This window comes from Ischnura elegans, chromosome X (assembly GCF_921293095.1).
Source record: "Ischnura elegans chromosome X, ioIscEleg1.1, whole genome shotgun sequence".
Classification (NCBI taxonomy): Eukaryota; Metazoa; Arthropoda; class Insecta; order Odonata; family Coenagrionidae; genus Ischnura; species Ischnura elegans.
Window position 1 is genome coordinate 75,698,699 of NC_060259.1, and position 21,854 is coordinate 75,720,552.

At 43.0% G+C, this 21,854-nt stretch overlaps 1 protein-coding gene across 1 annotated transcript in view; it reads left to right on the forward strand.

The window, feature by feature from the left end:
- Positions 1 to 851: 851 nt before the first annotated feature.
- The window catches only part of LOC124171474 (histone-lysine N-methyltransferase PRDM16-like), a 61,172-nt gene continuing 40,169 nt past the window's right edge, over positions 852 to 21,854 (forward strand). The window contains exon 1 of the mRNA XM_046550651.1: positions 852 to 1,392. The gene's annotated coding sequence lies outside the window, so the exon portion shown is untranslated. The remainder of the gene's footprint in view (positions 1,393 to 21,854) is intronic.

The following is a 21,854-nucleotide window of genomic DNA, read 5'->3' on the forward strand; positions in this document are numbered from 1 at the left end:
TTATCATCATTGTTGTAATTAGTATTGATGCCCACTGCATTGTTGCCAATAACCCGGCCATCACCTCGGTCGTCTGGGTCACCAGGCTGTCATCAGCATTGTTGCCACTGACAATGTCGTCGTCATTACAGTTACTATCAAAATTGTTATCAAAAACATCGTTGCCTTTGACATTATTGCCATCAAAATTTCAGTCATTGACACTATGTGATCGACCTTATTGCCATGCATATAGTTGCTATCGGTACTGTTGCAATCAATTGTTAACATTAATATTGTCGCCATCAACATCGCTGTCATAGCTATAGTATTATGATCATTGTTGCCATCGACATTTAGGTCAATGATATTACCGTCATCTACCTCATTGTCATGCTGTCATCGGTATTCAATTGTTATCAGCAATGTTGTCGCCATCAACATAGCTGTCATGGCTATGGCGCTATCATCATTGTTGCCATCCGCATTCATGACCCCAGAATTGTTGACAACAACCCTACCATCACCATTGTCGCCTAGGTCGGCAGCAGGATGGTCACCCCCCTCCGCCCACCGTCCACCCTCACGCAGCAGCCCTTTCGCTCCGTCCACCAAAAGCCGCTCTGACTCAATCGCGGATCGCACGCGCGAACAATGGGAGCCGTCCGTGATGGAGCCGCCGACCACCCACTCCCGCCACCACCACCCGGCAGAGAAGGGGGAGAGAGTCGCGCGCGCCACGCCCACTGGGCGCCCCAGTGCTGCGGCCCGCCCCTCCGAGGGCGAGGCGGGGCGCGCCCTCCCCGCCCCACCCCGCCGCTCTCTCGGACATCCCGGGCGGCCTCCGCACTCTCTCATTTGCCGCTCACCGCCCCAACGTGCGGCTTCTCGCCTCCAGCCAAGACCAAGCCGCCGCCGCTCGCAAAGACAAACCCCCTTGCCGCGGCGCCGAACACATCCGAACGAGACCACCTCTCATAGAGACCTCTCTCATCTTCAAGACCCCCTTCTCCGCGGCTGCCGGACCTCGTGTTTCGTGTGCCCCGTGACTCTACCAGCACAACCGGACGGTGACCCGTGATATTTTGGTGCCTCAAGTTGTATCTTGGTTGTTGTTGTTTACCGATCTTGGAACAACCGAACAGTGTGATTGAGCAGTGACAGTTGCGTTTGCTGTTGGGTTTTTTTAAATTTGTTGTTGTGATAGCTGTCGGATCGGTGAGACCCGTTGTTGATACACTGACATAACTCGTGGAAGACCGTTCCAGTCGGTCTATCCGGTGTGCCTCTGAGGAAGTGGTGATGTGAAATAGTTACTAGTTACCCAGGAAGGACAGAGCTGACAGTCCCCTACCGAGAGACAGCCTGCTTCTTTCCTTCTGCAGTGAGGAGTATTCTTGAGGAGAGACTCAAGTAAGTGAAGACTTTAAATTTTTCATCGAACACCTCGTTTTCTTCATGTCCTCCTCCCCTGTGCCGTCAATCGGGGTCTTCTTATCCTATGCTACCTACTGGTGTCCCCTTATTGGCTCCTCTGGGGTAGGGTTTGCTATCATTTTTAATTCCGTCAGCCAAAGATCATTTATTTTTTACCGAACTTTGAGTACTATTTCTGGTTGCCGCCCACTTTTCTAACAGTTCGGAACGGAGAAGAAATGCTCTCACCGACACTCTTGGTAATTTTGCATAAAATATTTCGTTTTCAAATAAGACTAGTGCAAATTTTCTCCAATTGTCACGACGACACCAAGTAGGGCCTTCATTAGTCTAGCTTAACCCTTCGAGATATGTCTGGTTTCTGGTATTGATCGGAGTGTCTGTCAAATGGGGCCCTTACCTTACGGTCTCCTATTCTGCAGCAGTACCTCCAGAGGGCCGTCGCCCTAGCTAGCGTCCATGGGGTTGGTCCCGTCTGCAGCGAGGGTTCTGTCAGGGACACCAGTCGGGGGCTTCGCGTCTCCCTTCGCGACAACGGCCGCTCTTCCGCGGCCCCCACGCCCCTTCGCGGATGCCCCTTCCTCCCACGCCTCCCCCCGGGGGGGCGGCGGCACCCTGGCGGCGACACCCACTCCACCCCAATGCATGCACGATGAAAGAAAACGGATAAAAACCTTTGGGCCGTTTGACGAGTCGTCCCTCCCAACCACCCCGACCGGCGAGGCGGGATGTCGCCCCGCGTCCGCGGGAGGCCCCCCGGGGGCGGAGGATGACCGCACCCCCGCGGTACAGGGGGTGTGGGGAGGGAGGGGTCCGCGAGGCTGCACAGAGGATCAGTATTGTGCTTGGCCGCCGTGCGCCTCCCGAACCGCTCCCCCAGCGCATCCAAAAGGCCTACGAGCAGTGGCGACGCTACTTTGGGCAGTTCAAGGGCCCCAAATGGTTTAAGGGTGCCCCAGATTTGTAAGCATAAAATTCGCATAGGTTCGTACTCAATGACTTAACCCACAAGATTTTTTGGATCGGTGCGGGTAAACCTCGCCCCATACTAATCCACAGACGAGTTGAATTCAATCGATTCGGCTTTTACTTTGTGAAAATCCATGTTGAAATGAAAATACACGACCCTGGTAACTTTTCACTGGAAAATTATTTATTGGTACGACGCGTTTCCACGCTGAGGCGTCATGCTTGTATGTTGTGTACTTGAGTATGACGCCTCAGCGTCGAAACGCGTCGTACAAATAAATAAATAATTTTCCAGAGAAAAGTTACGGTTACGGTCCAGGGTTGTGTATTTTCTTTTCACAGACAAGTTAATTTTACGCATTCTGGGAAGGGGGTTACTATCTTTACCTGGGACACTTTTTGCTTCGGGGATTTTCCCTTAGCTGCACAAAGGATTCACCTAAGATGGCATAGAATCCGCGATACTCAGATCAGTACCCTAGCGTAGAAGTACCCTAACTACTTTATATAGATTATACGGAAGTAGGAGATTATTAGTCACCCAGTAATCCAATTTAAGGGTTGGTTTGGCGAGGGGAGGGTAGAGCTAAGCCACAAGCGTGTGGATTGTTATTCACTCACAGGGTAGGGGGACTAGTTCCTTTCTCTATGCAACCACGCACCTCGAGGAACTTAGAGGCGTGCGAAGTCTTTGCCCGGGACTCGATCCCGGGACCCTTGAAACAGAACCCCAACACTCTAAAGGGTTATCACGTTTCCCATTAAGATTATGCGGAATTTTACTGATTTTGTTGATACTAGTGGTGTCTTATTTTAAACTGTATTTACTTGAAATGTTGGATTCCAGGAGGATATATGAGGTACCAATGTGCTCATCTGCCCAGGGTTTTTTAGGGGTTAATATGTGAAATTTAAACTTGAAGGTCATGCGGAAATTTACTAATTGAGTCAGAATTTACTGATTGAGTTGAGGCTACTGTACGTACATTATTACTTAAAGGGTATCACAGTGCGTATTGAATATTGGATTCCAAGAGGCATATTAATGACTCCCTCTTCGTTTCTTTGCACCGGAGCTCAAGCTACGCCACTGCCCTTAAGCCACGTCCAGCTGTCCCGTCGATTGACGATATAGCTTGGATGGATTTCCGTGACAACAGAGTGTAAATCAGATCATAGAATGTCCACATTTCTTGCCAAATTGAAGTTAAACCCTTAGAAAAAAAATTATTTAATAATATATGATTTTTTTTAACAACCTCACTCACTCATAGTCTCCTGATTTTCACTTTGAATAGTTGAGGGTCGAGCTCTCCCCGCAGTAAGTCAAAGGCTTGAGATTTTCGCACACTCAGGGTGATGAGGGGCATTACTTTCCCGGGGCCACCTTGCACCGTTAGAGTAGTATCAGAAGGTAATCTAACACCTAATTGATCTTTATTCAATTGTAAACGATGAATAATTTCTAAAACTGGAAGTGCTATTTACTACTACTTCAAATCCTTCAATTTTATCGATTACCAAATATCATATTCACTCACCAAGTTTTCTCACATATTGAGGTTATAATCTCAACTGCTTATAGTAGATGTTGATAACTGGAATTAGAATAGTAACAACTAGGAGTCTGAAATAGCCATTCAACTATTTTTAGCATTAATTTTTCTTAAGGAACGGAAGGGAACAGAAATTATTTTTGCTTATTTGCGATACTAACTATGCATAAAATGGGGTAATTTACCCTCTATTTAGGCATCATTTCGCCAAAACTATAATTTTATCAATTAAAATGTCAGGAACTGAGCTATCCAAGAGTGATTTTTTTCAACCTCCCGTCACGCGAGTGTTGATTGGCGTGGAAATCAGTAGGATGCCATACAATACACTTCCAGTGTATTTATGAAATTGCCAATGCCGCGCGTGACACAAAGACATGGCATTTTTTTCGATACATTTTTTTGGCCAACAGAAACTCATAGGTGTCGCGAATGCCCTCATCCTTCCTCACAGGTGGGAGGCATTTATAAAGAGGATATTGAAAAGATCGCCCATCGATTTGAAGGATAATTCCATACTCTCGGAAACTCTAAGTTTGGTTTAAATTTACAAATGTAAGCAAACTTTGCACACAAATATTTTTAATAAATTGTAAAATGATGAAAAATTTTCTATGCTAAAACTTATATGAGTCTTCGGAGGTTGAAAAGATTATCCTCGTACAGAGTAAAGGGCTTTAATCTGCACCATTAGGGGATACGACATAAAGATGCACATTTTCGTGAGTTTCTATGTGTTGGTATAATTATCTGCTATCATTCTTGGAGATGTAGGACACACTTCTTTTTATGATATCGAAGTATTACTGAAATGCGCTAAATTTCACTCATATCATTAAGACTGAGAACTGACTGAGTTTGAACTTGGTCAAAAGGTGTTAATCCTCTCAATTAGTTTTTTATTTATCTTGTGATTTCCCGAAAAGAAGAGTCTTTATACTTTTAGTGAGGAAAATCTTATGGGCTTCAAGGAGAACTGGCGTTTACGTAAACGAAATACTTAGAGCTTCTGAACAAGTATGAGGCTATTTTCATTGAACAGCATTAAAAGTGATAGGCGAGGAAAACTATGGTGATCCATTCGATATTTGTGTCATTCGCTCTTTTTCATTTTATTCACTTAATAAGATTAATGTTACGCTCTTTCCACCACGTATACTTAAACGTAATAAATTTTATTATCCATCGTGATATTGCCATTTCTTCAAAGCTACTGAAAATACTGATTGCTATGTTGTTATAGTCTCCCTTGATTTTTTCTCTCGTCTAGATTATAAAATACCGATCATTTACAATATGAATTTAAAATGCGCAAGTAATCGATACCTTTTTTAATTGATTAATATAACCTTTTAATTGCAAAATTGATTTATTCAACTTTTTCTTTGCAAAACCTTTTAGACTCTCCGATTTATTCACTTCCGTAAAATTTGTCATAAAAATTAAATTAACCATTATCAATTGAAGAGTGAAGAAACCAAGAAAGAAAAATAACTTCGAATTTGCTATTTTCAGCTGATTTGAAGAGAAGGGAATCTCTACGGCTATTAAAATTTATTACAACGCATAAAATAGTTATAAATATTTATTTTATCCATATTTTCAGAAGATATGAAAGAGATAGTAAATCACAAACGTAAAATAATTTTTTCAACTTATATAAGACAGTCACAACTATTCAATTGATTCAGATCTTAATTTTTGTGTACGTGGTGCAGAAGGGAACACCAACGTCCAATCTTCCGGTCGGAAGCGCCTCGGAGATAGCATTTGTTCTCCCTTTCCATCTTTCGAATTCGAAATCGGAGCGATGAGATGATCCACCGTCGTCACATTCGCAGGTGAATGCGAGCTAAACTGCCCGTCGAAAGTGGTCGTGGAGACGGAGCGAGTTGGATTCCGGACCAAGGAAGATGGTTGAGCAGTGCGGAGTGAAATCGGTGAATTGGGATAGGCGTCCCACTGGGTGCCAGCCTCTCTTCCGTCGAAAATGAAAACACTCGCGTGGAGAGAAGGGCCACCGCCCCCTCCTCCTCCTCCTCCTCCCCCTCGCCGCCTCCTCCGCCAACCACCCCACCCCACCGCCCCATCGCAAAGGAGAGCCTCGCACCATCCATGTCCAGCGAATAAAAATAGCACGGTGGAACGAAGTATTAGACTCCTTATAAAATATGCCGCAGAAGAACGGAGATAAAATGGATAAACCGTGTATGTAAGGGGGAAGTGCTAAGATGAGTGGAAAGAAAAGAGAAGCCTCCTAAAAACCTTGAGCAGAAGACTTAGTTGGCCACATTATGAGGCATGATAGCCTGCTGAAAACAATAGTAGATGGGCAAACGGATTAAGGGCTCAAGGGGAGCCCCCTAGGGATACAACACACCGGGGTCGGGAACCAAATCAGAGACGGCGTTCGACTGTGGCACTAGAAGCAAAGAGTATGAGGGTTCAGGGCGAACCCCTCGAGGATACAACCATGGATACAACACACCGGGGCCGGGAACCAAATCAGAGACTTATACGCCCGATCACCCGGGGAGGGGGAGGAGAGGAAGGAAAAAGGAAAGAGGCGCCGCCGCGATAGGAGCCCGTCGACGCCTCTGGGGTAGGGTAGGTTCGGTAGGGATGGGATGGGGAAAAACACCTCAACGCTATAGAAGGGAAGAGGGCCCAACTATACAGCGAAACCAGGCAAAGCCATCAATGTGCCAGCGGTTTTAGAGGATTTTCCTATGAGGAAGAAAAATCCATCGATCAAATTGCTAGATAGTAGATGGGCAGTTGAAAGGGAAGAATGGTAAGCGACGGGCCCGAATGAGTTACATAGGACAGGTTATAAAGGATGTAAAAGAGAGGAAATATGTCGCTATGAAAAGACTAGCGGATAGGATGGAGAGCTGCGTCAAACCAATCTTAAACAAATATAGCAACATTTTTTGCTGTGAATGCAAAATTATCAATTTTCTTGCGCGAGAATGTTTACACAACGTCTAAGAATCGGTATAAACTAATACTGTAATTTTTAAACAATATTAAATGTTTAAACAAATATAGCAACAATTTGTGCTGCTATTGCAAAATTAACAACTTTAACGTGCAAGATTGTTCAAGGCTTATTGACTAATGATGATAAATTATGACAGAAATAGTTTTAACATAAACCTTATATTGGTTATATCTTCTCAGACGTGTTCGTAGATATACCTGATGATAGAGACGAAGAATAACATACTTCAGTCCATACCCCTTGCATCAAAACAGACATTGCATTGCATTTCCTAAGTTTGGTATACTTCAGCACTCCATTCCGTCGTATCCCAAGCTAGTGCACCTTTCTGCTTTACGGCTCAATGCGGCTGCTATTATGACTCTTCTTCCTCATATACTTCTTAATCTGTCCGACGTTCTTTTCTCTTGTTCTTCTTCTGTGGACTATTCCACCATTTTTTCCTTTAATTATATTTCACACGTTTCTGTCGTGTCTTATTTTGTTGCCAATCCACCGTGTTCTTCTTTGTCGTGCTGTGATTCATAGTGTCTTTTCTCCTCCTATTCTTCTAAGTACCTCCACATTTCACACCTTATCCGTCTATTTTATCGTCAGCACCATGTCTCGAAGGTCTTCACACTCCTCAGTAGTTTACTATTTTTAATATATTACCCGCTGCATGAGTTTTAATTTTACTTCGCGGGAGTTTTGCGCTCATTTAGACTCATTCGGCCCCTCAGACCGAGCGCAACCACTCGTATCTTTAATTTATCCTATACAGGATAGGAAACATAATGAAAGATACACTGTTGTATGTTCCACGGAGTATTGCTTGACCGACCCAGGTTTCGATAGTACACTATGTCATATGGTTGGAAGGAAATTACTTTGCTTTTCTACAAAGCAAAGTAATTTCCTTCCAACCATATAATGGAATTCTACAAAGTAAAGGCCTCAACAATTCAGTGCATCAGTACACTATGTCATTTTCAAAGGTGACATAGTGTAATGTCGAAGCCTGTATCCGTCAAGTAAACTTCTGTGGAGCGTACAACAGTGCATCTTTTATTATGCTTCCTGTCACCAACCCAGTGAGAAATGGGTGGTGGAATCCACGTGGAACCCACGTGGAGAATTAACGTGGATACCACGTGTTTTTGGTCGTGGAATCAACGTGGAACCCACGTGGAAATTTGGTGGAAAAATTAAAACAGCAGTTGGTGCTGTCCTAAAACCATTAAAACCTCAACCACTCTATATCTAAACCTTCTATATATGTGTCTACGATTTTTCATGTGCTCTCATGGCTGCCTTTCCACGAATTATATAAAAATAGAATGTGCGATACATTTTCACATAACTAGCGTGGTTTCAGGATGATAAATGACGCAATGTCACCAGAGAGTTAAGTTCCACAAATTAGAAATTCTGTTTAAAATTTTATGATAATCACCACAAATCCACTTGAAATCAACGTGGATTCCACGTGGGTCCAACCACTCAATATCCACCACCACCAAATATCCAGCACTCAACGTGGATTCCACGTGGGTTCAACGTGGATTCCACCACCCATTTCTCACTGGGAAGTTCCACCAAATATCGCCATCAAGTATTAAGTTGATATACAAGATAGCTTGCTATAAATATGGCATTTGATTACTAATGATAATGTGAAATCATTTTGATATCCACAATTTGGTTGCTTTTTTTAACCAATCAGCTATAACAATGTTATAAACAGTACCTTTTATCTCGAGTTCACAGTGTTTTGGCGTCAATTAGATAGAATTGAATAAAAATCTGCGATGAAAATGAGCTTTAAATATTGAAAAACTTTTAATGGAGCCCGCTGACGCCACCAGGGTAGTAATAGGAACAGAAGGGAAAAGATGGAAGATGCCCTCGCAGCCATCAGGGCAAAGCGAGCTACCACTAGCGAAACCAGGTTTACTATCCCAAGAGAAATGGTCTATCATCCTATGAAGAGAATGATCCAGATATTATTCTCTAGATTCGCATATCATCAATGGTCACGCACGGTTGTCAGTGGCCAACTACATCCGATGCCGTTGGAGGTCAATGGTACTAGAGGCACCAATGAGGACCCAAGGAGGGTCCTTAGAAGGTTACAACGCACCGGGGCCGGGACCCAGTACTACAACTGATACGCCCGCGCTCCCTGGGAGGGGTACGGAAGGGAGGGAAAAAGGAAAGAGGCGCCGCCGCGATAAGGAGCCCGACGCCGCCTCTAGGTTAGGAATACGAGTGGCAGGGTAGGATAGGGAATACCATCGCCGCTATGAAAGCGACCGTGGCCCTATAATAGGGAAACCATAATTTGTTATGCCAACGATTTTGGAAGATTTTTTTATAGAAGAGAAAAATCCAAGCATCAAATCGTTGGATTATGAACCGTCCGTGGTCTAACCGTAGCCTATGGCTACGGCGTTCGACTGTGGTACTAGAAGCAAAGAGTATGAGGGTTCAGGGCGAACCCCCCGAGGATACAACACACCGGGGCCGGGAACCAAGCCAGTGGCTTATACGCCCGATCACCCGGGGAGGGGGAGGAGAGGAAGGGAAAAGGAATGAGGCGCCGCCGCGATAGGAGCCCGACGACGCCTCTGGGAGAGGAAAAGTGCGGAAGGAACGGGAGAGGGAAAAACACCTCAACGCTATAGAAACGAAGAGGGCCCTACTATTAGCGAAACCAGGCATGCCAGGCATGTTCTAACGATCTTGGGGGATTATTCTATGTGGAAGAATAATCCAACGATCAGATCGTTAGATAGGTACTAGAAGCAGTAGGCGCAGCTAGGCATCCGGGATTTCCTCCGCGTCGTCATGAAGATGAATCGACTCGGAGGAAACACCCGGAAACCTAGTTACGCCTTTTGCAGCACTCCGCGTAAGCCTCCATCAACGGTACTAGAGGCCTGCCTGACAACCCTTTAACGAGAACAATCCTTTCAAATTATTTGTCAGGTAACACATTTATTAAATCAAAATTTTAAACCTTGTATATCCTCCATCATCGTCTAGGCGTTCCCAGTGGTAAATGCCAGAGAATTCCACGGCGTAACGCCCACCCGTTTGATGAGAGGATATCTGGCGAAGACACCCTTCCAGGTGGGTGCGGTACCCAGCAGCACCTTCAGTAGTGATAAATCGCTCCGTCTAGAGGATCTTATGCCCTTAACTCTTCGGATCCTTGCTGAAAGTGGGAGTTGTGTTGATGCCGGGGAGACCGCTACAGAGAGGGTTAATTGGCTTCGCGGAGCGACACTTTATTTCTTCACCTCGCTAATTTCACTCGGCTCCCTCGATCACTCGATAAATCGAAGCCGCAGTCAATGCGATAGCGATTTTCTTCATCGATTGCATCCATTAAGCACTATACTCCTGCGGTCTTAAGTCAATGGACTGTGTATGGCCACTCAATTCACATTTAATTACTCCATAACCAATTGCTACTTGAATTTTAACTGCTAATATCGTCAATGGTTATAAATTGAAGCCGTAATAATTAAGTAACACAATTTCATTCGGTGAAGTTTTGCACAGTCATCAAAGATAATTAAGCCATCACTTATTGAGTGTATATGATATGCTATCTAATATCCACTCATAGAAATACATCCAGGTAACAGCTGTAGTAGCCTCGAAAATTAATAAAATATGAATCCTACATTAAAGTAATATACTATATCTATCCAATATTTAAGAAAATAAAAAGGATAAATAATAACTATGCGGCCTGTTCTTCAATTAAAGGAAACTAGTGAAGGAATTAATTTCACCATATTCTTATCTTTGTCCAGCATACGAAACTCAGGGACGAATTTTACGATAGAAGATTCTCCAGCCGGCGACCATATGAGCTTTTACCCACCGTGAATTTTAATTTTTTTACAAAAGCCGTACAGTTAGGAATATCAACCAAACTTTATACTCGAGACGGTATATTCAATTGAATTCATAGCCTATCAACAATATGCCTTGGGAGTGCAAATATATTATTGCTAGCACCGGGAATAAATTGTTCGCTCATAATTGATTGCCGCACTGCGAAAATGTTTGAAGATCGATTAAAAGGCGATCAAATTCGATTATTGGACAGATTTGGACCTCCTCTAAGCAGTCACCTTGACGTTGGACAGGGACGGATTTTTTTGGGGGAGGGGCTAATACCAAACTAATAGGATACCCAAGGGGAGGTTCTAAGGAATTTACACTGGGTAGAATGGTAATTTTTCCGACCCCCACTACTGCTGGAATTTTAACCCCCAACTGTTCCCCATCCTGGATCCGCCACTGACGTCGGATATGATAGCACCAAGTGTGAACGACCCCATGAGGTTAACATTTTGACGGAAATGAAATGTAACAAACATTATGAGGATTGCAGAATGCCAACCTCATGATTTAAGTACTCCAACAGAATGTATTTTTTAATTATCACATTTTTTGATACGCTTTGTCAAACTTGGTCACTTCTAAATATCGAATTAATGGATCTTTCATCATAATCATGTAACTACTCCAAAACATTGCGTCACGAAATAATGGCATAATATATTTTTACCTCAATGCTCAATAATCACTCAGTTATAATAATCCTAGTTTGAAGTTATCTGCAGTGGAGACGTTAAGGAAATGTAATCGGTTAAGAAAGTTTTTTTTATCGCTCAGTTGGCCTCCATGAGTGAACATTGAAGACTGCCCTACTAGATGTTTAGCAATAAAGATGATGTGAATCTCTTCAAATGGGCTTGAGCCGTTTTAAAAGATGTACATTTTTGATTCCCTTACCGAGTTCGGAATCTCCGGCCGACATTTTGAAACCAATTCTGGAAATATGCAATGAGGAAGACCGCTGCGAAGATAGGAAAGGAGTTGATATTACGTAAGAGCTTTGAGAGCAGTGCGATTGGCGGGAATGAAAGGAGAAATTTTGAAGCAAGTACGTTTACTTAGTTGATCAAAGAGAGTTATTCTTATGGGTTCCTCAATATTAGGATTGATTCATTGAAAATATGAAGAAGTCATTCAATTCGATGTGAAGATCGAATTTGATGAATGCAACTTCCTGAACGTCTTTTTACAAATTTAAATTATTATAATTATTATTAAAGTATTATACCGGGTAAGGTAGGTACACATAAAACATTTTGGAGATTGCTCTAGTCTGCTTCCCTAACAACTTGAATTTCCCTCTTCAATTCACAATAAGGCCTACTCTCTTTCATTCTATTTTTCCTATTCTCTTCCTTCCCCTTTTTCGCACAGCTAACATTCTTCCCTCTGGAAGTATTTTAAACATCCCCTCCCCGCTCAGTATAACTTTCTGTCTCCTTCGTGTATCATCAATAGCCTTCCTCTCCTCATCCACCATGTCCAGCACTTCGTCGATCCTCCTCCTCTTCGTCCACTTCACCTTCTATATTCTTCTCCACACATATATCACTATCACCTCCAGTCTTTTCTCGTTCCCCTTCCACATTTCCGAAAAATTAAGTCGAAAAAGAAACTTCCCACTTTCGCCACTCTCTCGTGTCTTTTAAATGAGAAAACTCGAAAGCCCATTAATTATGAGTTGATGACGTCATTAGAATTTCAGTTCGTTACCTCATTATCAGGAAAAATTTCACGTCGAGGAATGGAATCGCTAGCAAGATTGGGAACGACAATGGAGCACACGAAACTGATGTGCGAGGTCCAAGAGTTGCGGAAAACCGATAGCACGTTCAGCAAGAGTTCGTGACGTCATCAACTTAGCTGAGAAAGGGCTGAAGTCGTCGATGATTCGCAGGAAATAAGTTGGGAAGACGGATCGACAAAAAGGGACAATACTGTTGCATTTATTTTCCAGCTCCATAGTGACCCATAATAATGAAATTGGTGAACGACCCCATTATCCATAAGCAGGAGAAAGGAGGTGAGAAAGGAGGTGAGGAAGTTGGAACGGGACAAGGTGGATGAGGAGATGGAAAAGCCAGAGGTGATAAAGATTGGGGAGATTGTGTGGAAGTACGAAGGAGTAAGGGGATTCTAAAAACCGTGACAGAGGGAGGGATGTTGGGCAAGCGGGGAAGCGGGAGGGGGAGAATGTGGAGCAATAGGCCTTAATCTGGACTCGAGGAGATTCAACGTGAGGAGGAGCAGAGCGTGGTGGTTAGTAAGATGCTCCACCGCGGAGCTCGGAGGTCTGAAGGGTAGACGTTGGAATACTGATGGAGGACTCCCGATTTCAAATCTAGGTGAACCCTTTGAACGCCCCAACAAAACCCAGCACGAAGTCAAGGGGTCCAGAGCAGTGGCGCCGACTCCATGGGGCCTGAGGGGGCCCGAGTTCCCTCAAAAATTCGCTATGGGTGTGAGGAAAAAATGTATCAGGCTTGTCGATTCTCCCCGGAGTGTCCAGATATTGAGATTCGAATTATCAGGGTTCAAATGTTGATCATATGACTCTTCTAAAATGATTAAAAAACTACTTATAAAATTTCCCGGGGCAAGATCACCGGTTTGGGCCCCCCAATATTTTTTGCAAGTCGGCATCCCTGGTCCAGAGAAAGAAGCAGGCCTGAACGACCCTAGCGTACCCTGAGTGGTGGAAGCGCAGAGCGAAAATGAAAAAAATAACAAAAAAATGGTTATCAATTCATGTTTATTATTATAAGGGTCGAGATTTTATTTTAGGTTGCACATGACGATGTAGTTGCATTCAACTTGAAAAGGTATATTCTCCGAACATTAAGACTTGCATAAATTATTCGTTCAGGCATCCAAATCTCCTACGACGGTCATTGAAATATTTTTGCATTCTCGTAAACATTAGCGTCTGATGACCTAAAGCCACCCACTTCACGCCTTTTGAGGTGGCATAGATGAAAAATGAATGTTTGATGCCTACACTTTAGGAATTTCGTCTGGGGTGAGCTCTACCTCGTCTATTGAAAAAGAACTCCTGGCTGAGGTACTGAGGAAGTGTAATCTCGTGGGGCTCTATAGAGCAGTCACAGTCCGTCCCGTTTAAGCTTGATTTCCGTGGTCAATCCGGATGCATTTTAATCGGTTTTCAAAAATGCCAGCAGCGCAGCGATGAGTTTAAATCAATCTATTTATTCTTTTTATTTACTGCACAACATCAATCGCGAGGGAAACAGATGGAAAACCTACAAGTTAAATGTATCAAAATCATTACGAATATAACTTTCGGCTAACAGCCCTAATTACAGCTTATTTCTCCGCGAAATTCAGATCACTGTGCCCGTCAGCGACGCAAGTGGCGACTTTTGTAAACCCACTTAGATGCGCGGTGTGCGACAACACATCTGTAGCATTAATTCTCTATCGAAAAATTCGTGTGTAATCCTAACATGACCGATGAAGTACATATCCTCTTCGGCCCTGGCGTATTGTATAAAATACGTCGAAGTTTGAATTTTTTCCGCTTGGCTAACTGAAATATCATTATTGAAACTTATTCAGTGCTTCCTAACAGATGAACGCGTCATGCAGAGGCACACAAATCGCAAATTTTGTTTGTTAACATCTAATTAACCAGAAAGCATGAAATTCAGACCAAAAACAACGGCATATATCCAGGGACTATGGAGGCTATAGCAATTGCAATTCTTCCCCTTTCACGAGCAACACACTCTGGTGGCAGTGGTACGAAACGTCCTCGCCATGTCACGCCCTCGGCGTCTCCGGGTTGGGACCGTCGCCCACCCACCCATGCTGCCATATACGTCGATCCCGCCCCCGCCAACACCCGCGACCAACAATGGCGCCGCGGTGGACACGCGCCCTGCCATCAAATTGGCGCTGCAATCGCATCCGACCACGCCGAGCGGGAAACATTTATCGAGTTAATAAAAAAAATTACTATGGAAAACAATTTTTCATTTTCATACGCTCGTAGTTTCTCAACAATCCCCGATCTTTCTACTCTGTCCATCCCTTTGTTAATGACATCGCAATGTGTGCTGAAATATGTCAACATTCGTCCAAATTACGCTGAATATCTCATTACGTGCGCTATCTTTGAATGCGTAGCTGAAATTGAACCGTGAAAGTCCGGAGAAAGGCTTGCAGATAAAAGGGAGCTTTCCGAGTGTGTTAGAGTTCTGGTACAATCCCGTAAGGCTTTCATCGCCTTGGTAAACCGAAAAAAATCCAGCTTGACCAAAGCATCAACGGTTGGCGTAGCATCAGTGGCGGAAGCTCAAAGTTATTATGAATATTTAGCGCTAATGGTAATTATCAGCTTTTAAATCGCCATCACGTAGGATGAATACTTATTTTATTACGTGGATTTCGATGATTTTTCTGATGAATGACTTGAAATGAAGAGCTGATGTTAATGTAAGCATTATTTTTCAGATTTTTCCCAATGAAATTGGGATAATATTGGAAAAAGAATGGGTAAAACAGAAATAATCAATGACGGCATAAAAAATTAAATCTTCCCCAATTAAATACCACAAAATTCAATATATAAATACATTTTAGCCGACAGTTTAGTATGGATCAGTAAATACAATATTTTCCGTAGAAAAATATGCCATATAGCGAGTGAAGTAATTAGAGATGAACAACATAAAAAATTAAATCTCCTCCAATTTAAAAACACAAAATTCAATAAATAAATATATTGTAGCCTATAATTCAGTGTGCATCAGTAAATACTATATTTTCCATAGAAAAATGTGCCATAATGCGTGGGCATACATTCGATGAGGAGTAACGACAAGTCGTCACGTCAACGACTTCGTTTTCTGCACATTCGCCCCTTTAGCTTTCTGTGATTGTACGCTGTGGCAGGTTTCATTTGTGCAAGCGTTCGCGTGCTCTGCGGCCCCTTTCCCCGCGGTGGTGTCGACGTAATCCGATGGAGCAGAAGGCCTGGGGAAGAGCTGGATGCACAAGACGAAAGCGCTCTCGTTGGCGACCACGCCCGTGAGCCACCGGGAATCAGGTCGAGAGCGAGGGAGAGGGAGGAACCTAACCAAATGGGCGCCCTCGACGATGCTCCATGGGTAAATACCCCAATACCAGCAGGGCATTTATTGAGATCCACTCGAGTTGCTACATTTGTCGTGGGCGAATACCCAAAATGGGGGTATTTATATTTTCAATCCCTTTATTAGTATGAATTGTCCTTCTTTTTCTAAGGTTGAGATGGCACATTTTATCGTAAATATTTTGGATAGACGGCATATTGACGTCAAAATCATGTTTTCCGGCTTTTTTATTAAAAATGTATTTTAATGTATTAACCCTGCCCCTGTGCAATTCCCTAGTTCTGCAACCCGCAATGCAGCTCCTCTCTGCAATGGATAGATACCATTACGAATGATATAGCATCGCAAAAATCATAAACAACCGGATATTCTTGAAATTTGGGTACCATCCCTGATTTATAAATCCCTAGGTATTTGAACGTCACGAGTTTTTGGTCATGAGCCGTATAAATGGGTTGAAACAATTGATTTAGCCATGATTGATTCATGACAGCGGAGTACCCACAGTCATTCATAATAATCACTCATAGGGTAAATATCTGGGGTGATTTCCCAGAGTTGAAGATCTCTTTCATTTACTCCGCACGGTATAGTGCTCGATCGGGTGAATCGGATCTCAGGGGGGATGAGCCGCTCTTCGATCCGTTCGCCGGATTAGCGGGTCCCGGTTTTGCAATCGGAGGGGGCGTGTCGAGCCGGGGCGTGGTGGTGGTGGTGGCGGCGGCGAAGGCTCGTCCCGCGGCGGCCGCCTCTTGGGCGTGGCGGCCGGGGGAAAGTGAATGGGGGCGCTTCACGGATGGCGCGGCGGGGTGGCGTGGCGGAGTGGAGGGGGGAGGAGGGGGAAAGGCCGTTTTCACTCTCGCGCTCGCTGCCTCGGATCGAGTGCGCTCGCCTTCCGGGCGCGCGGGGGGAGGGGTCGGGGCGTGGAGGGGGAGGCGGAAATCCCCCCTCGCCATCCCGCATCAATGGCCAACGTGATGATGTTTGGGCCCGATGCGTCCGACGCCAAGCTGATTGCGGATTGACTGCTTAACTGTATAGCATAATGTGTACCACTTCTTAAAACCACGTTTTTTCCTCTCAAGATTTTTGGCCAGGAAATAATTTTGAATTTTTTTTTACAAATTATTACATCACTAATTTTTATATCATGTATTTACAAATTATTATATCACAAAGTTAGAAATAGAATAACTTTATTTAAATATACCTGGACTAGCCACGGTGATAACTTTTACGGAGTCACCCGCAATGCACAACTTTGATTTTTTTTATGAAATCCACAGAGGAAATGATTTTTCCTCTGTGGATTTTTCGCACAAACAGGATAAATATAGAAATTACATTACACATTAGGATACATGTAGTAAGTACTTGCATACTTGCAGTAATCCATAATCAGTTACGAATACGAATAATAAGAATTTTATAAACAAAGGTAGAAATTCCGGCCTCGGTGGCCGCGGGGTAAAGTCCACGCCTACCAACGTCGCGGGTTCGAGTCCCGCCTGGGTAAGTTACCCTTATCCAGGCCATGGGCGTGTGTGAATGTCGCTAATTGTTAATTACCCATTGTAAAGGCCGTAAAATGTGCTGTCTATGGGGTAAAGGGAATAAATAAATAAATAAGCTAAAGAGGAAATAATATAATTACAGATTAGAGATACCACATTTAAAACCATATTTTGTCCTCTCAAAAGTGCTCGTAAAATAAAAAATTATGACAAATTATTATTTGATAGAGGTAGAAATAGGATAAAGATAAAAATTACATTGCATAGATGGACATATGTAGTAAATATTTCATACTTGCTGTAAGCATTTATCAATTACGAATACTAATACATAGAATTTTACGATATTTTACGAACAACATAGTCAATCCAATAAAGCCCTATTGAAGGTAATGCGGAAAATAATTTAATAAAGATGATAAATAACAGTGTAACCAAATTTCCCTGTGACGTCACGTGGAGTGGCATCGCATGGGCGCCAATCTGGCCTTTTTCAAATACGGTTATAATTGACCATTGCCATTCGTCTAAACTGGGAATTCTGAAACCAAATAATTTGTATATCATGAACACACTCATGATGGGTAACGAATCGAAATCAATGCCTTTCGCTTTCTTTAATGAAGGAAACTACCCTATTAACGTAAATTTCACCGCTGTTCAAGCGGCTGGCTCGAAACAAACCAATGCTTCCACCACATCAAAATCCGTCGACATGAATGCGGCGAATAAATGTAACTCGCCCAGTCTCATCCGTGCCCTCGTCACAGTTAGCGGCATGTAGGAAGTGACGTGGCTGCCTTGAGGGTAAAGGGCGGTGGTGGTGGCTTGACGCTCGCCTCGCGGGACGATTTGCAGGGAGGCACTCGCAGAGCAGGTCGAGGACGACCACGGCGACGAAGAGTGCATTTCCCGACACTCCGTGGGCAGAATACCTATGCTGTGCACTGCCGCTCGCCTCGGTGCTGTCCCAGCGTCCCTGTAGGGAAGAGGGATTTGGTTCACATCCACAGACGTCGATGAAGGAAATCTCCCAATACGGTGGTTTCCTATCATTTATTTATTACCTAAATCGAAAGATTATTACTCCTGGAGTACATATTTCACGCTTTTAGATTTTTAAATGAAGATATCTATTTTTCACGATTAGACGAAAAGTGAAAATTTTAAAGCGCGCGAAAACGCGATGGCTAAGTATGAATGCTGGGAAAACCCCGTGTGACGTCATTCTGGTTCCCGCTGCCGCAGGTGAGGTGACCTTGGGGCGAGGCTTTGAGCGCTGATACGACGCAGGATATTAGCCGGTAGCAGAGTACCCTGATAGCACGTAGCGCTTAGCTTAAATAAGGATTATTAATACCCTTGGCTTGGCTTACGTCGCTGCAATCATTAAAATATGTTCTAATCATCCCATGCACGTCAACGAAAAATGTAGTTAAAGTGGTCCTCGAACATTTGCTATTCCTGAGATTTTAATGAAAAACCCGCTTACATAAATTTTTTTGTTTTAGCGAGCGGCCATAGTCAGACGATTTAAATAAAAAAAATTAAAGAGAAATGGTCTTTTTCTACTTTTGAATTAATACATAATATTAATCACAAGAAAAATTTGAAAATAACTTGCGAACGTGAAATTTGAATTTCAGCCTAAAAGTTTCATTCAAATCTTTAACGGTTTAGACGTGTTTAAAATGCTGTTAAGTAATCGACTGTAAATTGGCATCCTTAATGTTCGTGATCCTCTTTAGAATTCAACAGTGAGTGACGCACAGCTCGGAAGGCATGTAACGGAAATTGGCACCACTCTCTGCGTGGGCAGATAATCTTCCCGCCTATCACACAACCTGAGGCACCAACGTCGCGTAAATAATTTACGTGCGCAAATCATTTACCGAGGGTAAAATATTTTAATATATTTAATCCAATGAAGATAATCCTTGATAGAAGTTACCAGGGAAATTATCCCCCTTTGATGCATTTACCTCCGGAGAAGTAACCCCAAATGATTATGATTTATTTATGATTTATTTTATGAAATTATTTATGATTTTATGAGCTTCAAGCTATGGCTTATTCATTTTCATTCGTACAGACATTCCTCACGAAAAATCTCAATTATACGACCATAATTCGTTTATTAGTCGTGTTTATGGGGTTCCTCCATTATGGGGTATGATTACCATGTACAACAAGATTAACAATATATATATAAACACAAGAATATTTACACGTCGACGGATATTTACCAGGGGTGAAATTTTTTAGAATGAACCCCGAGTTATGAGTTCATCCTTGGGAATCAATTTTAATCACTTATTACTGATTCTAATTGGATTTAATGTTGCTTATTTTTTGTCAACGTTTGTTTTGAAACGAAAATAGAACAAAAAGCATTGTTCTGATCCGACAATTATCAGCAAAAAAAGCATGATGATTTGGGGGGAAATGGGGTAAAAAGTAGATTAGAATGTACCCTGAGTTATAAGTGAAACCTTGGGCTTTAATTTTAATCACTTATTGTCGATTCTAATCGGCTTCAATATTGCTTACTTTTTTGTCAACTTTTGTTTGGGGACGCAAGTAGCACAAAAAAAAACAAAAGATTGTTTGGAGTTGACAACTGGCAACAAAAACTGCGTAGCACAAGCTGGACGGGATCGGGTTGGTGTGGTGGCTAGAGTGTTGGCTTCACACCCGGCGGGCTCAGGTTCAAATCCCGGCAGTGGTAGAGAATTTTCAGAGACTGCCCGATCCCTGCTTGAGCGTTGTGTGGAGGACATTTCAAGCGCAATACTCCGTCCGTCGGATGGGACGCTAAGCCGTGGTCCCCTGAGCGCCTTTCGTTAAGATCAGGCTAATACCGACGCCGGGTTTCTCTCCATCCTTCCTTCCATACCCTTCCCTCATGGCGCAAATGACCTCAGCTGTCGGTCGCCTCCTCCAAATAACTAACCAACCAGCAAAAGCTGGACTTCGCTTTAGTCTGAGGTGGGTCCGCTCTTGATGCTCGCATAAAAAAACACTATCTAGCGAATTTCGTGAAGGAAGCTTATGAAGCGAGAGCGATTATTTGTTCCGCTAGCGTTTCCATCTTCCGAAGGTTTTGACGGTGAAAGCGGCTGGCGACGCCCGGGGCCACTCCCCGCGATGACTCTCTGAAATAATGCTTTCCTCGCCACAATTATGCATGTCTATCAGTTCTCAGATCCCATCCGCGATTGGCTGCGGGATTGAAATGCACGCAGTTGCATCACCACGGAACAGGGAATTTGCTTTAGTCCTCCATAATTCCGGGATCGGATATGTGTAGATGTTTTTGTGGTCCAAATGAATAACTGTCGATGTATGATCTTTGGTTTTCCCGGCGTATCAGTTGCAGAAAAGTTTCTCGGGTTTTCCACCGGTTGATGTCGTCCATGTCTCCCGACGTTTCGATCCGCGACTTGCTGATCATCCTCCGAATTCGGAAGATCCCCTGAGGATGATCAGCAAGTCGCGGATCGAAACGTCGGGAGACATGGACGGCATCAACCGGTGGAAAACCCGAGAAACTTTTCTGCAAAAACTGTCGAGTCTCCGCTTGGATAAACTTTCGAGGATGCCTATAGAAGTATTAAAAACGCGATCCAAAATAATTCTACTATTGAAACTGAGTTGTTCTGGAGACTTATTGTACAGTTCTTATAAGAAGTTCTTCTACACTTCTAATAAGAACTAATCATAGCAAGTAGAAAGCTTCGATATTAATTTTTGTTGTGCCTAAGTGCATTGAAAAATTAACTTATTGACTTAATCAAAAATTGGCTTATTCCTCTCAATTTTTCTCCAAATCTCTGTATGAACAGTTTTATAATGCTGCAAAATCCTAGGCGCAAAATTCACCCTTGTAGGAGGGCATATCAACTATAAATAAATATTTTAGCGAGAATCACGGACTTCCGCACACCATTTACCTCGGATCTTACACAATAATTTAAGAACATGTTATTCCGTACGACCGTGCTGCTACTTTATGACGCTAAAGCGATATGACAACTGGGTGCTTCACGAAATGAGCAGAAAGGCCATTTATGCATGCAGATGTCATACACACAATACCTATATTCTGACGTAATGTTGCAATTCTGCAGTCATGTTTAGCGCACCTAATTGCTTTCGATTACGAAATATGTTGACACATAAATCAATGGTAGACAAATAAAGCGATACGATAGACTTTAATAGTCACTACGTAATAGTGGTCTACATTTTTTTTTACTCTTCATCGGAATTTTTATTCTCATTGAACAGGACATGGTTGAGAAAACATGTTTCCCTGCCATCAAACTGAAGAAGGAAACTTAATTTCTGATTAAATCAAAGAATAAACATAATGAATATT